The sequence below is a fragment of the Pelodiscus sinensis genome, chromosome 4 (genome assembly GCF_052426305.1).
Source record: "Pelodiscus sinensis isolate ZL-2025 chromosome 4, ASM5242630v1, whole genome shotgun sequence".
NCBI classification, from domain to species: domain Eukaryota; kingdom Metazoa; phylum Chordata; order Testudines; family Trionychidae; genus Pelodiscus; species Pelodiscus sinensis.
The window spans coordinates 66,657,104-66,672,947 of NC_143055.1; the positions used below are offsets into that span (position 1 = coordinate 66,657,104).

General features: G+C 39.4%; 1 long non-coding RNA gene across 1 annotated transcript in view; it reads right to left on the reverse strand.

Moving 5' to 3' along the window:
* Positions 1-12,377: 12,377 nt before the first annotated feature.
* Positions 12,378-15,844, reverse strand: part of LOC149524529 (uncharacterized) — a 45,159-nt gene continuing 41,692 nt past the window's right edge. The window contains exon 3 of the long non-coding RNA XR_016349425.1: positions 12,378-13,953. This is a non-coding gene — a long non-coding RNA (uncharacterized LOC149524529). The remainder of the gene's footprint in view (positions 13,954-15,844) is intronic.

Consider the following 15,844-nt stretch of genomic DNA (forward strand, 5'->3'; position numbering starts at 1 on the left):
TTCTCTTTTTTCCCCATTACTAGTTCACTGCTATAATCAAGTCTCAGACTCGCTTGCCCTTGCTTAGAACTGATTCACTGGCAACACTTCATAAGCTTTTCCACACAGTGCTAACTTCAAAGAGAGTGAAGAGTAATGATGGGAAGGACTGATGAAACTATGCAGAAGCCCTTTCTGGTGGGCTCCCATTTTATTTTTACTCTTTCTCCAAGCTGTTTCCTCACTGATGTTGCTTTATTCAATACTGCTGCACTGACAAGCAATGTTGTGAGCAAAATTTTTCCTTATGAGGAAAGGGGCCATTTTGGTGGATAAGGGTGTAAATTTGTATTTAGTTACCTATAGTGTTGATGGGGCACATGACATTTTATGCTGCAATAGCAAACAGTGGGAATTTCATTTTTACCAAATGGATGTAGAAATGTTGTAATATTATTTTGAATTAATGGGATCATTATGTAACTTTCTCTACTTTTTATTACTGTATCAATAGCTAAATTAGGTCTCTTCTTCTGATATTATCAAAGCACTTGTATGTTTCCCTGCTACTCCAAGCTACAAAGCATTTATCATTTAGATATTTATTATGCTAGTCCTATACTCAAATAGCACAGCAATTTTAATCTAGAGAATAGATACCTGGTTATGGTCTCCATTTATCCATTCAGCTGATCTCTAGAGGGCACTAAAGAACAGCTAACCCTAAGTTAAACATGTTTATATCAGGAGGTCCAGACAAGAGCTGCATCCAAGAGTTTTAAGAGAGCTAGCTATAGTGCTAAGTGGACAATTAATATGGATTGAAAATAAGTCTTGAAACACTGGAGAAGTTGCAGAAGAATGGGAGAATGCTGGTACCATATGTGGCGACGCGTCAGGGTTCCCCTGCCTCCTGCACCCCCATAGGGGCACGAACAGACTCCATCAGCCAGTAGAATAGAGGGAGTTTATTGCTTCTCCAGGATACAGCACAGCATAGATGTAATCCTAGGATGCCTCAGCCCCCCCTTGAGATGGGGAAGACTGGGCCCTTAAATCCCAGGCCCCTTGCTTAGGCTGCCTCCTCCATGATTCCAGACAGAAACTAAAACTCTCTTCTGGCCCTGCTCCCCAGCCAGGTGTTGGTCTCCGCCCTCCTTACTTTGTCTCCCTCCCTGGGAGGCTGAGCCTGGGTGTCTGGGTTAATACACGTTTGGGAGAGTCAGTGAGAATCTCCCATCACAGCGCAGGGGGACCCAGGGTCACAGAGTAGACAGCACCCCTACTACGCCACACCATACCCATATTTATAAAGACTAAATGTGATGACCTGGGCATTTGTAGGAGTATCAGTTGGTCATCGATCTTGGACAAGACAACGAGCAATAAAGAATTAAAGGAGGGTAATATAATTAATATCAGTCAATATTTGTGTACATGGAAAATAGAGTCTGTCAAACAAACTTGGTACTTTGTTTTGAGATTACAAGTTTGGTTGATAATGGTAACAGCATTCTACAAAAAGATTCAATATGGTACCTCACAGTATTTTGATTAATAAACTAGAAAGATATGAAATTAACATGAAACACATTCACTGAATTAAAATATAAAAATATAATTTCACATTGAGAGGATGTGTCTCAGAGGAAATGGTTATTAAGCCTATGTTATTTGACACTTGTCAATGATCTAGAAGAAAAAGTCATCACTGATAATATTTGCAGATGAAACAAAAAGTAGGGCACTGGTAAATAGGAAAAGGACAGATCACTGATACAGAGTGATCTGGACTGCTTGGTAAACTGTGTGTAAGGCAACAATAAACATTAATAGAGCTAAATATTAATGTAAATATTTAGGAAAATAGAATGTAGGTGGTAGGATGGAAGATTCTACCCTGGGAAGCTGACACTCTGAAAAAAGTTTTGGAGTTATGGTTGATAATCAGGTAAACATGAGCTATCCCAGTGCAGTGCTGTAGCAAGAAAGGACTAGTACAGTGCCTAGGTTCATAAACAGGGGACTCTTCAATTAGGAAGAGGGGTTATTTCATTTCTACTTCCAATTCCTTCTGAAATGCTATGTTATTTCTGATGTCCAAAATTCAGAAATGATGTTATAAATTGAAGAGTCACGAGAATGATCAAAGGGTTAGAAAACCTGACTTGTTGTGATAGACCTCAGTCTATTTAATTTAACATTCTATTTAGTTTAACGAAGAGATTAAGAGGTAATGTAATCACAATCTATATGTACCTACATGGGGAATAAATATTTAATAATGGCTTTTCAGAGTTAACAGCAAGAGTAATTAACCATTGGAACAATTTATCAAGGGTCATGGTGGATATCCATCATTGGTAATATAAAAATCTAGAGGTTATGCCCACAAAAGTTCATGATACCATCCATGTTTTGTTAATTTTTAAGGAGCTGCTAGACTATTTAATGTTTTTTAAGTTTTTCCAGTTACAGATTAACTCGGCTATCCCTCAAAGCGATTGAGGAACCTGTTCGCCATGAACTTAACTAGTTCTTTTTTTTACCCAATTATATTTTGGTCACCACAACTTCCCATGGCAATGAGTTCCTTGGGCTAATTGCATATTTTATGACAAATTACTTCCTCTTGCTTGTAATAATCCTGATATTTTCTTCATAAAGTTACCCCGATTGTATGTAGTATGTGAAAGGGTAAGTAACACATCTGTATTCACTTTGCCCACACTTCGCGAGGATCTCTGGAGGACATTAAAGAAGAGCCACTGAAATTAAAACAGTAGGGTATTGCTGCCTTTAATTCTGTGCAGCTGCTGGTAGCAGCTCTGGCTTCAGAGCTGGGCAGCTGGAGAGTGAAAGGTGCTAGCCAGGAATCCAAAGGCAGGGCTACTGTCAACAGCAGTGCTGAAGTAAGGATGGCATGGTATGACCACCCTTAGTTCTGCACTGCTGCCTGCAGAGCCAGGTCCTTAGTCAGCAGCTGCCAGTCTTATTCCTGTTGACTGCTGCCTTCAGAGCTAGGCATTAGGCATGTAAAATCCCATTTAATTGGTTAACTATTTAACCAATTAAGTCAGGGATGGCTTCAGGCCAAGTAGGCTGGAGTGCCGCGCCCCCCCCCCCCCCGCCCCAGCCATAGACAGGTGCTGCTCTGGCTGGGCTAGTGTCTCCCTGCCTGCTCCAGCCCCTATTGGTTAACTAGAGCCAGTAAATCTCACCCATTAAGAGTGAGGTTTACTTGTTCACTGGTTTACCGTTCACATCCCTACTAGGCTCCAGGGCAAAATGACAACCATTACTCTCCAGTTTTCCAACTCTGAAAGCAGCACAGAAGTAAAGGTACCATCACATAGGCTATGTCTACATTTCAGGCTTCTTGCGCAGAAACTTGCAGAGCGTCTACACTGTAGACATGTTCTTGCACAAGTAAATTTATAGTATAGAGGGCTTCTTGCGCAAGAGTTATTCCTCTCCCCACGAGGAATAAGCCCTCTTGCGCAAGAGCTCCTGCACAAGAAGATAGCGTGAACAGGCAAAAGGGATTTCTTGCGCAAGAAACCCCTATGGCTAAAATGGCCATCAGAGCTTTCTTGCGTAAGAAAGCATCCACACTGCCATGGACATTCTTTTATGAAAGCAAATGGCAGTGTGGATGCGCTCTTGTGCAAGACCTTTTGCGCAAGAACTCTTGTGCAAAACAGTTCTTGCACAAGAAGCCTTCAGTGTAGACATAGCCGTACTCTCCTAAACCACCTTTGTGATCCCTCTGCAACTCCCTTTTGGGTCAGGACCCCCAGTTTAAGAAAAGCTGGTCTCCCTGTGAAATATATATACTATAGGGGTGTGTCTAGATTACAGGGTTTTGTCGACAAAAGTCCACTTTTGTCGACAAAACTATACCTGCGTCTACATTGCCGCTGAGTTCTGTCGACATAACGTCGACAGAACTCGGCAGTTTTGTCGACGTATGTAAACCTCATTCTACGAGGAATAACGCCTTTTGTTGACAGAGTTCTGTCGACAGAAGGCGTTATTGCATCTACACTGTCCTTTGCATCTACCCTGCCATGTCAACAAAGCGGCTTGCTTTGTCGACAGAACTGGATGTAGTCTAGACGCTCTTTGTCGACAGAAGCTTTGTCGACAGTATCTGTCGACAAAACTTCTGTCGACAAAAGCCTGTAGTCTAGACATACCCTAGGATAAAAGCCTTCAAAGGCCAGATTTCATGGGAGGGCTTCAGATTTTAAGTTCTCTGAAGCATTTTGCATGGCTGTGAACTTGGTAGGGCCTTAGCTATGGTGTGCAGCATGTTGATGATACTCAGCTGTATGCCTATAAATTGACTGAACTAGCAAGATAGGGATGCGTTTTTTATACATTGTTTGGTAGTGATGGGGGCCTGGCTGAGAGGAAACTAAAGCTCAATCCAAGTAAAGTAAAAGCGATAATGGTAGACTAGAGGCAACTGGAAAATATATATGCTCCCTTGCTTTAGGTTGTGTATCTACTATTTGTTATATACCTTCAATTTTGAGCAAGCCTGTTCATACAATATCATCTGTGGCTAGGATGGCTTTAAAAAAAAAAATCTGATTTCATCAGGAGGATCTTCCAGAGGACAATTTTTTTTCTATCAAATGCTCCTCTTTGCTTTTGGACAGCCATATCTTAGCCTCTTCAAAAGTAAGCTTTTGTAATGCATGCTACATGGAACTACATCTCCAATTTATTCCAAAGCTGAAATGGGGTCTGAATGTAATTGCCCACCTGGTGAGCGAAGTACTTTGAAGCACTTGACAGTAGTGCTTCATGAGCCACCCTGGTTACTAGTGGCTGCCATATAGAATTTAAAAGGTCATGATTTGACTTACAAAGCTCTACTAGGTACGAGATTTGCCTAGTTGGATGACATCTTTGCTCCTGCAGCCACATTTGAACTCTACAAAGCAGCTGGAGCTGGAGTCCTTTGGGATAGACACACAGGAGGGAGCTGGCAGCAGAATGTTTTCCAGGAGGGAAATTCACATCCAAACTCTTAAGGCAGGAAGTGAAAGGCATTGAGATGTAAAAAACAACAATCTCGATAGTGTTGCCATTGTTACAGAAGCGCTATTTTTTTTTTTTTTTATAATCTTACATGTTATGTTCTGGTTCAGCAGAGGGAAAGAGGATAATCATGTTGTAAATAGATCTTTTTACAGACATTACAAGGGAACAGTAAATGGATGCTGTTACAGCAAGGAGGATTAGCTTTTATATGCAAATTAGGGATGCTGGTGGAGAACCAATTTGCAACCTTATGAAAAAATCTGTTGTCAAAGAACAAATATTTCACATCGAGAGTTGTTAACTCCACTAAGTTTAGTTGTGTATTTATCAAGGGGCCTCTGTTGCCTATTTTGCAAAATGTATGCTTCACTTTTTTGATATACAAGACTCAATTCATTAGCTATGTGACGAGCAATGCTTTCACAATAGTCTTTTGGTGTCAAAAGACTAGAGATTAAAAGGATACAAATATGTGGAAGTTTTCCATCTATTACATGCAACACATAAAACTACTAATACTGAAAGACAAGGCACTAATGGTCACTTTTCTCATTTTGTTCAGCTTTTGTGCACCCGACAGTAGTTTGAATAGGTAGGTAATCATAATAATGAAAATAATAATGAAAGCCTATCCCCTATATAACAATTGTCATCAATAGAGAGAATGCTTTCCAATTTTAATGGATTTATTCTCATACACCTCTGTGAGGAAGAGATGAATAATTATCCTAATTTTACAGTTGGAAAACTGAGGCACCAAGGTATGGCTATACCACGGCTGGGAAGATTGAGCCCCAATGCAGGCAGGCAGACTGACGCTAGCCCAGCCTAAGCTAGCATGCTAACTATAGCAGCATAGACATTGTGACACACACTCAGGCTAACCAGTCTGAATCTAAAGTATTTCGATGCAGGCTAGCTTACCTAGTGAGGAGGGCTTCAAATTAGGTTTGACGTGGGGGTAAGTGACCAAAGTCCACTAGTAAGTGAACAACATGGGGACCTGGGAGATGGGTCAGAAATGGAAGGAAGCATGGGTTATAGTAGAGATAAAGAAGAGATAAGACAGAAATGGGGGCAAAAAATCAAATCAGTATCCTAGATGTCTGTATACAAATGAAAGAAGTATGGGAAATAAGCAGGAAGAGCTTGAAGTGCTAATAAACATATACAACTATGACATAGTTCGTATTACAGAGACCTGGTACACATGATTGGCATATTAGTATAGAAGGGTTCAACTAGCTTAGACAGGATAGGCAGGGAAAAAGGAAGGAGATGCTGTCTTACATATTAAAAATGAATACACTTAGACTGAGTTTGAGATGGACCTAGGAGCCAGACCTCTTGAGAGTCTCTGGGTTCAGTTAAAAGGGGTAAAAAACAAGGGTGATGTCATGCTAGGCATCTACTACAGACCACCTACCCAGGAAGAACAGGTGGATGATGCTTTTTTAAAAACTACTAACAAAATCATCCAAAGCACAAGATTTGGTGGTGTTGGGGGGGGGACTTAAATATTCAGACATACATTGGGAAACTAACATAGCAGGGTGCAGATTATCGAATAAATTATTGGACTGCATGGGACACAGTTTTTTAGAATCATAGAATCCTAGGGCTGGAAGAGACCTCAGGAGGACATCGAGTCCAACCCTCTGCCCAAAGCAGGACCAACCCCAATTAAATCATCCCAGACAGAACTGTTTCAAGCCGGGATTTAAAATCCTCTAGGGATGGAGATCCCCTAAGTAACCCATTCTAATACTTTACCACCCTCCTAGTGAAATAGTTTTTCCTATCCAACCTGGACACCTCTCACCACAACTTGAGACCATTGTTCCTTGTTCTGCCATCTGTCACTACTGTGAACATTCTCTCTCCATCTTCTCTGGAACCTCCCTTCAGGAAGTCGAAGGCTGCTATCAAATCCTCCCTCACTTCTCTCTTCTGCAGACTGATGCCCAAATCCCTCAGCCTTTCCTTGTTAGTCACGTGCTCCAGCCCCCTAATCATTTTGGTTGCTCTCCGTGGGACCCTCTCCAGTGAGTCCACATCCTTTCTCTATTGGGGGCCCAGAACTTGACAGTGCTCCAGATGTGGCATCACCTGTGCCGAATAAAGGGGAATAATAACTTCTCTAGACCTCCTGGAAATGCTCCTCCTAATGCACCCTAATATTCCATAAGCCTTCTTGGCTACAAGGGCACACTTTGTAGCTCTCTTAACCTTCTGAAATAAAGGAGGAAGCTGTTCTAGTTTTGATTAACAAATAGGGAGGAGGTGGCTGAAAATGACCATGAAATCATAGGATTCATGATTCTAAGGAAAAGAGAACAGCAAAAAAAAAAAAAAAATGTATTGTAAGGCATTTTCATGAGCAGATTTTCATAAACTCAGAGAGCTGGTAGGTAAGGTTCCATGGAAAGCAAGACTAAAAGGAAAAAACTGAAGCTGGTTGGCAGTTTTTTTTTAAAAGGCCATTAAGGGCTCAAAAGCAAACTATTCCACTGTGTAGGAAAGATAGACAGTATGTCTAGAGACCAACTTGGCTTAACCAGGAGATCTTACATGATCTAAAAATAAAAAAGGATTCATATAAAAAGTGGAAACTAGGTCAAATGACAAGGAATGAATATAGGCAAACAACGCAAGTATGCGGGGCAAGATTAGAAAGACAGGCACTAAACAAGCTCAAATCAGCTAGAATATAAAGGGTTATAAGAAGACATTCTATAAAGATATTAGAAGTAAGAGGACGAGCAAAGCAAGGGTAGGCCCATTGCTCAGTGAAGAGGGGAAAAACAACAACAGGAAACTTGGAAATGCAGAGGTGCTTAATGACTTCATTTCGGTTTTCATCAAAAAGATTGATGGTGACAGGACCAATCATGTCAAACCAATCTGATTGTTTTCTTTGAGAAGAGAACAAATCTTGTGGATAAGGGAGTAGTGGATGTGATATACCTAGACTTTAGTAAGGCATTTGATACTGTCTCACATGACAGTATGTCAGTAAACTAGGGAAATACAGTCTAGATGGGGCTACTGTGAGTGCATAATTGGCTGGATAACTGTTCTCAGAGAGTAATTATTAATGGTTCATGCTGGATGGGCATAACAAGTGGCATTCCGCAGGGGTCTGTTTTGGGACCGGTTATCTTCATCAATAATGTGTATATTGGCATAGCGAGTATGATTATTAAATTTGAAGATGATACCAAGCAGGGAGGGATTGTAAGTACTTTGGAGTATAGGGTCAAAATTCAAAATGATCTGGGCAAACTGGAGAAATGGTTTGAGATAAATAGGATGACATTTTATAAGGACAAATGCAAAGTACTCCACTTAGGAAAGAACAGTTTCACACCCAACGTATGTCTACACTGCAGCGTATTTCCAGAAAAAACCAAACTTACGTCCACACTGGCATTGCGTTTTCGTCCTAAAGTCAAAAGAACACAGGGGTTTTTCCGACAGTGGTAAACCTCTTTGTAGGAGGAAGAAGCCTTTTTCTGAAAAAGCCTTTTCAGTAAAAGGCATGTGCAGATGCAGAAGAGGGAGTTCTTTTGAAAGAGGAGGCCGCTAGGAAATAACACAAGTGCCATAGTGGCCACTCCGTCCATACGAAATCACAACTTAAATGCGAGATAACATCCAATGAATGTTTATACTATCTTTCAAAAAAGCACATTGCTTTTTCCTTGTGCTTTTGCTGTGTGGACACTCTCTTTCGAAATAAGCTTTTCTGGAAGATCCCTTCTGGAAAAGCTTCTTCCGAAAGAAGCCTACAGTCTCGACATACAGAATGGGAAGCAACTGTCTACGAAGGAGTTCTGCAGAAAGGGATCTAGGGGTCATAGTGGACCACAAGCTAAATATGAATCGACAGTTTGACACACAAAAAAGCAAACATGATTCTGCGACGCCTTAACAAGATTGTTGTGATCAAGACATGAGAAGTCATTATTCCACTCTACTCTGTGCTGATTAGGTCTCAGTTGGAGTATTATGTCCAGTTCTGGGCACCACATTACAAGATAGATGTGGAGAAATTGGAGAAGTTCCAGAGAAGAGTAACAAAAATAATTAAAGGTTTAGAAAACATGACCTATGAGGGAAGACTGAAAGTACGGAGCTTGTTTAGTTTAGGAAAGAGAAGACAGAGGGGACCAGATAGCAGTTTTCAAATATCTAAAAAGATGTACAAGGAGGAGGAAGAAAAATTGTTCTCCTTAGCCTCTGAGGATAGGACTAAAAGCAATGAGCTTAAATTATACCAAGGGAAGTTTAGGTTGGACATTAGGAAAAACTTCCTTACTGTCAGGGTGGTTCAACACTGGAATAAATTATCTTGGGAGGTTGTGGAATCTCCATCACTGGAAATATTTAAGAGCAGGTTAGATAGGCATCTGTCAGGGATGATCTAGTAGGTGTTTGGTCCTGCTGTGAGGACAGGGACTGACTTGATCTCTCGAGGTCCATTCCAGTTCTAGTGTTCTATGAGTTTATGTTTCCAGCTGCTGGTGTCAAAGGCCACCTAACTTCTTGAGTATGAATATATGCGTCAGACCTGAGCTGCTGACAGCATCCACACTTCTATTGTTAGTGCTCAAGTCAGCTTATCAATACTGAGAGTCATACCCAGAGAAACCAAGTGACACACCTAAGGTCACACAAACTCCATGGCAAAGCAGATAAATGAACCCTGGTCTCCCACATGCTACATCAGTATCACTCTTTCCCCTGCAATAGTCAGCCTTATTTGTGTGAGGTCTTTCATACAGGAGAGAAAATATCTGAAAATACAGGAAAATGTGACTATAGAAGAGCAATACTTGGCAATTGGCCCCACAATCAAGTGGAGTACCTGGGATAATTTAAATCATTTTTTTAAGTGTAGAATTCAGTTGACTATACTATCTCCCTTTAATATGCATGACAATTACATTTCTGTATTGTAACTCCCTTTCTTTGTTAAGGAGTAGGGGAAGAAGGCTGGCAGAGTATGGACAGGTAGAACTGTGTACTTCATGCAAATTAAAGGCCAGTGAACCTGTCAAAAAAGGGACAATGGCTGATTTGTTCTGGATAAATCTATGCTATTATTTATAAACTTATCATCCAGGAACTTAAAATATATTGGAACAAATTAGTAATTAGTTTGAGGTACTGAAGTTAGGATCACAAGTTTATCATATCTTGGGTCCTCCTGTTCCCCTTTTTAAAATATAGCTATTATATTTGGCCTTCTCCAGTGCTCTGGGACTCCACCCATCCTCAAAAGCCCTCAAAGATAATTGCTAATGGTTCTAAGATTGCTTCTGCTAATTCCTTAAGTGCCCTTGGTTAATTTCTTCAAGCCTTGCTCATTTGAATACAGCTAGTTTATCCAAATATTCTTTAAGCTGTTCTTCCCCAATTTAGGCTTGGGTTACTTCTTTCTTGTTGTTCATATTATTTGTATTATATAGCTGGTCACAAGTCCGCAAGTCACTAAGGCTGTTTTATCATTTTAGCAAAGACTGAAGCAATATAGGCATTAACCACCTCAGCTTTCTTGATGTTGCCTATTATTAGCTTTCCTCCCCTACTAAGTAGTGAATCTACATTTTCCTGGGTCTTTCTCTTGCTCTCAAAATATTTATAGAACCTCTTTTTTTGTCTTGTGTGTTCCTTGTTCAGTGTAATTCATTTTGTGCTTTAGCATGTGTGTCCCTGCATGCTTGTGCCCTTCTATTGTTCTCATCCCTAGCACTTTTTGATTCCTTTAAAGAGCTTCTGATGGAGCCATATGAACCTCTTGTTGTCTTTCCTATCATTCTTTCACACAAGGATAAGTTTGCTGTTTCACCAGTAATATCTCTTTCACTTGCTGTTTCACTCTCAAGTCTCCTGAACTACTTTTTTTCCCATACATTTTCTTTCCATGGGACCTTAGCTACCATTTTCTGAGTTTGTTTCATTATGCTTTTTTTTTTTTTTTTTTGACGTCCATTACCCTTATTCTTCATCTACCACTTCGGTCTTTCCTTAGAATCATAAATCATGATCACTTTCACTCAAATTGCCATCAACCTTCAGCTTTGCAACCAAATCCTATCTGTTAATCAAAGTTAAGCCTTAAATATCCCCTCCCTGGTTACTTCCTCCACCTTCTGAAACAAACAAAAAAATATCCCCAATACATTCCAAGACCTTACTGGAGATATTTTTATTTTGCTCTATTGCTTTTTCAACAAATGTCTGGATGGTTGAAGTCCCCATTGTCACCAGGTCTTGCATTTTGGATATTTATTGTTTGTTCTAGAAATACCTCATTCACCTTCTTCTGATTTGGTGGCCTATAGTGCCCCCCCCCCCCCCCCCATGACAGGATTCCTATTTTCCTTCTTTTTCTTGCCTTACAGACTTACAACTGATCTCCCTCTTATATCAGAATAAGTATTTATTTGTAATGTGCAATGAACCAACTCTTCCCTTTTCCTCCTGCCTGCCATACCTAAACAAGCCAGAATACATGATCCCTAGCCATAGAAAACCATTAGATACACAAGGGAAGAAAATGTTTTAAGAATTGTTTTGTAGACTATTAAAGAACCCTATGTATATTCATTTTGTAACAATATAAAATGTCATATCCATGAACTTGTGAAGTTAGAGCGTGTCTAGAAAAGCTACCTCCATACTTTTGCATTCTAATCCAGTTTGTTAAGTCAGTACTACAGATGTTTTCTAAGCCATCCCCTCTGAACATCCTAGTACTGGAAATAGGAGACTACCAGGTTAAAAAAAAAAATTCACCATCTTCACTAAGAACTATCACAAAGCCATTCTGTATAATCTCTGATGTAGTTATAATTCAGTTTATAGGTAATCATAAAATACAGGCTTGCAGTAAACTTGAAAAAAACCCCACTTTATCTCCCTTAAAGCTCAACAGATTATGAAAGAAATTGATTAACTGGACACTTTTCCTCTAACAAAAAAAGATAAAGTAAATTACATGTGGAATTGGTTTTTAATCTAATATTAAACTTGAGGATAGTACTCTTAAAGTGATACCAGTTTAGGCACTGGTAGGAACCATTAATTTTGAGAGTTTGAGTGAACAGAAAAAAGAAAGGAGAATTTTTAGTGATTTACTACTACTGTCTTTGTTGTTTCAAAATGTTGGGAGCAGTTCACATATAAGTAAGAAACTAGGAATAAAAGCATTTGCTTGCTTTCATGAAGGTGTGGCTTTGCCTGATATAAATATGCTAAAATCACATCATTAGCTATCAACACATCTTTAATAATGTACATCCAAACTGGCCTCACTTTATCATTTAATTGTTTGTCTTCTGCTGGATGAATCTTCAGCAAATGATAAGAAAATATGGAGGCATTATGAACAAACAAACAATATTGTTCAGCAGCAGGACAGTGCATTTTACTGTTAAAAAGTATTTCCAATCTAAGTTACAGCAATATTAGCGTTAAATAAACTTTTGATCCACAGGATGCAAGATTCTTTAAGTAGCATATCATATAGGAAAACATTTTGGAATATATACTCCTAATGTTAAAGACTTGTCAATATTTGTGGGTTTTTTTAAATGTGTTAATGCCACACCACTACCAAAATATATTTTCATCTTTCATATGTAAACTTTTCATACTTTCAAGAAAATATTTTCTCCAAAACCAATATTTTCTCATTGTGTTTACTACTGATGTGCCAGGAACAATATGAAAGTAATCAAGAAAATGTACTTTGAAGAGACAGTTCAATATAAATGTGCTTGAACTGCATGAATGAAGTAGACCAGAAATAAAGCCAAATTTGTTGGATCTGTGTAATATAACGTGATCAAGAAAAATTTTGGAGCAGAGAATATAACTTCTCAGAGTTCACTTTGTACATTATGAATTTATGCACTTGCAATGCAGTTTAATCGTTTTATAGCTAAATTATAGGCAACATTATATTAAAAACAACAGCTGTCTCAAAGGAACAAAAGCCAAAACCAAACAGGAAACAACTATTAAATTCTTAAACTTATCAATCTGTCTTTTATTGCTAGGGTCTCTGAAGAGTGAATTTACTTAGCCAGTTTGCCACAGTTCATGGGTACAGAAGATAAAAGTTCAACTTTATTTCTGTGTATAAATGCTTTGAAGATTGTAGGAGAAGATCATGCAAAAGTCCTAATAATGGACAATTATAGTTTGGCTTGTGATCTAAAGCAGGATATCCCTTCTAATTTGTGTTTAACTCTCTAGTGTAACTGTGGATGTTTTGATTATCCAGATAAATATCAATTCCATTTTTCACACCACCATGCTCTTGGGCTCAGCACATCCTGTGGACCTTCTTGCCAACAGGTTATTTATGCATAGTGTATAATGGTATTTCCCTTTATCAATATTAAAATTTGCTTACTAAAGCAAGCCAGGAAACCGTTTCAATTCTATAAATGTTTTTGAGATTTAAAAAAAATGTTCATCCTGAACCTGGATAAAATTCCCAAACTTTGCCATTTTTCATGGAATTGAAATTCCACAATATTTTGGTACTCCAAAGTAATCAGAGACCATTGTTTCCATACAAGTGATAGAAATTTTTGCATTATCATGGGAAAAAATATGAAAGGAAAGGAATCTATATTACTTGAGTACAACATAGAAGACCATATAGACACAGAGCTTCAAGTTATTGGAAGGATATCAGGGACAAATTAAGCAGTTAAATCCTACATTTTCTGACACTAAATTCTTCACTGGTTTTCAGTAGGCCATTGATTTACTTCTGCTTGGCTTCAGCGTCTTTGTAGTTTTGGACTCTGTCCAGCCAAATCTGGTTTTTTTCCTGTGTGCACATGATTCTGTGGTCAATCGCCTTGATTTCTCATTCATAGATTGACTTTCATTTGTCTATGAAGGTGTCAGATAGAAATTGTATTTAGAACAATATTAACTAACAAAAAATTCATACTGGGCTCGTCTACATTGGCCCCTTTTCCGGAAGGGGCATGTTAATTTCAGAGATCACAATAGGGAAATCTGCGGGGGATTTAAATATCCCCCGCGGCATTTAAATAAAAATGTCCACCGGCTTTTTTCCGGCTTTTTTTCCGGCTTTTTTCTCCGCTTTTTCCGGAGGATCGGGGCCAGTGTAGACGCTCTTTTCCGGCTTTTCTAAAAGCCGGAAAAAAGCGGTGGACATTTTTATTTAAATGCCGCGGGGGATATTTAAATCCCCCGCGGATTTCCCTATTGCGATCTCTGAAATTGTGATCTCTGAAATTAACATGCCCCTTCCGGAAAAGGGGCCAGTGTAGACGTAGCCAAAGTGATTTACAATCGGACATCACACATTCTTGGAATATCAGTGTACAGTATTAACATTCCTAGATTTAGTGATTGTTAAAACTCTCAGGTTCAGAGTTCAGGCTTTTGTTCATATATATTTCGATGTTTAAGCTAAAAATGATCATTTCCCTAACTAGCAATTCACCACCTAATGGCATGCCAGTTCAGGGTTGAACTAAGTCCTTTTACTACTTCTGACATCTGGTCTCCTTTTCAAGGATAACCACATGACAATTCCTTCATTGGATTTTATTAAAGGGGGTGGCACTGATGGCTGCACTTCAGGGCATACTATATTGCAGCGGGCTTATAAAATTTAGGCCAAAGTTGTGAGATCACCAGAGGAATTTCAGAACCCAACAGCATTAGAACTGGTTAAGAAGTAGACCAATGACCTCTAGAAGATAGCAACATAAGAAATTGGGAAGTGGATTCTGTTTTTCACTGAAAAAGCTATACGTAAGAGCAGATCAGGGCAGCTTTTCCTAGAACATGAAATGGGCTTATCAGCATAGGAGAGGGATTGGAGGAGGATAGATGTGCCAATTAATTCCTAAAGGCACAGGATAAAGGCAATATAGTAGGCCTACCTCCATTCCCCAGACCACCTGCCATAGCAGATAACATTGTGTAGGTAGCAAGAAAGGAAAAAGGTTCCTTATTGAAGGAAAAGTTGAGATTCCTTCTCCAGGTATTTTCAAACCTTAAAGATTTGATTGAGTGTCTTGCAAGAGAAAAAACCCACAACCAATGTGGATAGAAATTAAATTGCTCAGTTTTGGCAATGTTAAAGAAGAGCTGATCAGGAAGAGAAAAAGAGGAGAAATTTGAAGGCAATCACAGGAACTGACAATAGTGCAGGAGAAGAGAGACAGAAAACAGCGCTCACAAGTAGATAAGCTTAATTTTGGAAAGAGTGAGTTTGGGATGTCAAAAGGACATGCAAGAGGTGCATTGTTAGACTGCACAAGGAATAAGAGTTCGAGAGAGGTTATGGGAATAATGCTTAGAATTTCTCGTTGAAGCCATGAGAGATAGATGAGAAGGAGAATGTTATGAGGGCAGGGACCAAGGGCAACACCTTGAATGAGAGCAACAGAGAAGGGAGAAGGGATTATGAAGACCCACCAAAGAGGACAATGGGAAAAGAATGGGAAGAAAACAATGGAGATTGTTGGGGATAACTTCTTGGTACAAGTGTTGAAGGATCCGACCAGAGGTCATGTGCAGTTTGACCTGCTGCTCACAAACAGGGAGAAGCTAATAGGGGAAGTATAGCTGGGTGACAACCTGGGAAGCAGTGATCATGAGATGGTAGATGTCAGGATCCTGACCAAAGGAAGAAAAGAGAGTAGTAAAATACATACCTTGAACTTCAGAAAAGCAGTCTTTGACTCCCTCAGAGACCTGATGAGTAGAATCCTCTGGGATGCTAACATGAAGGGGAAAAGAG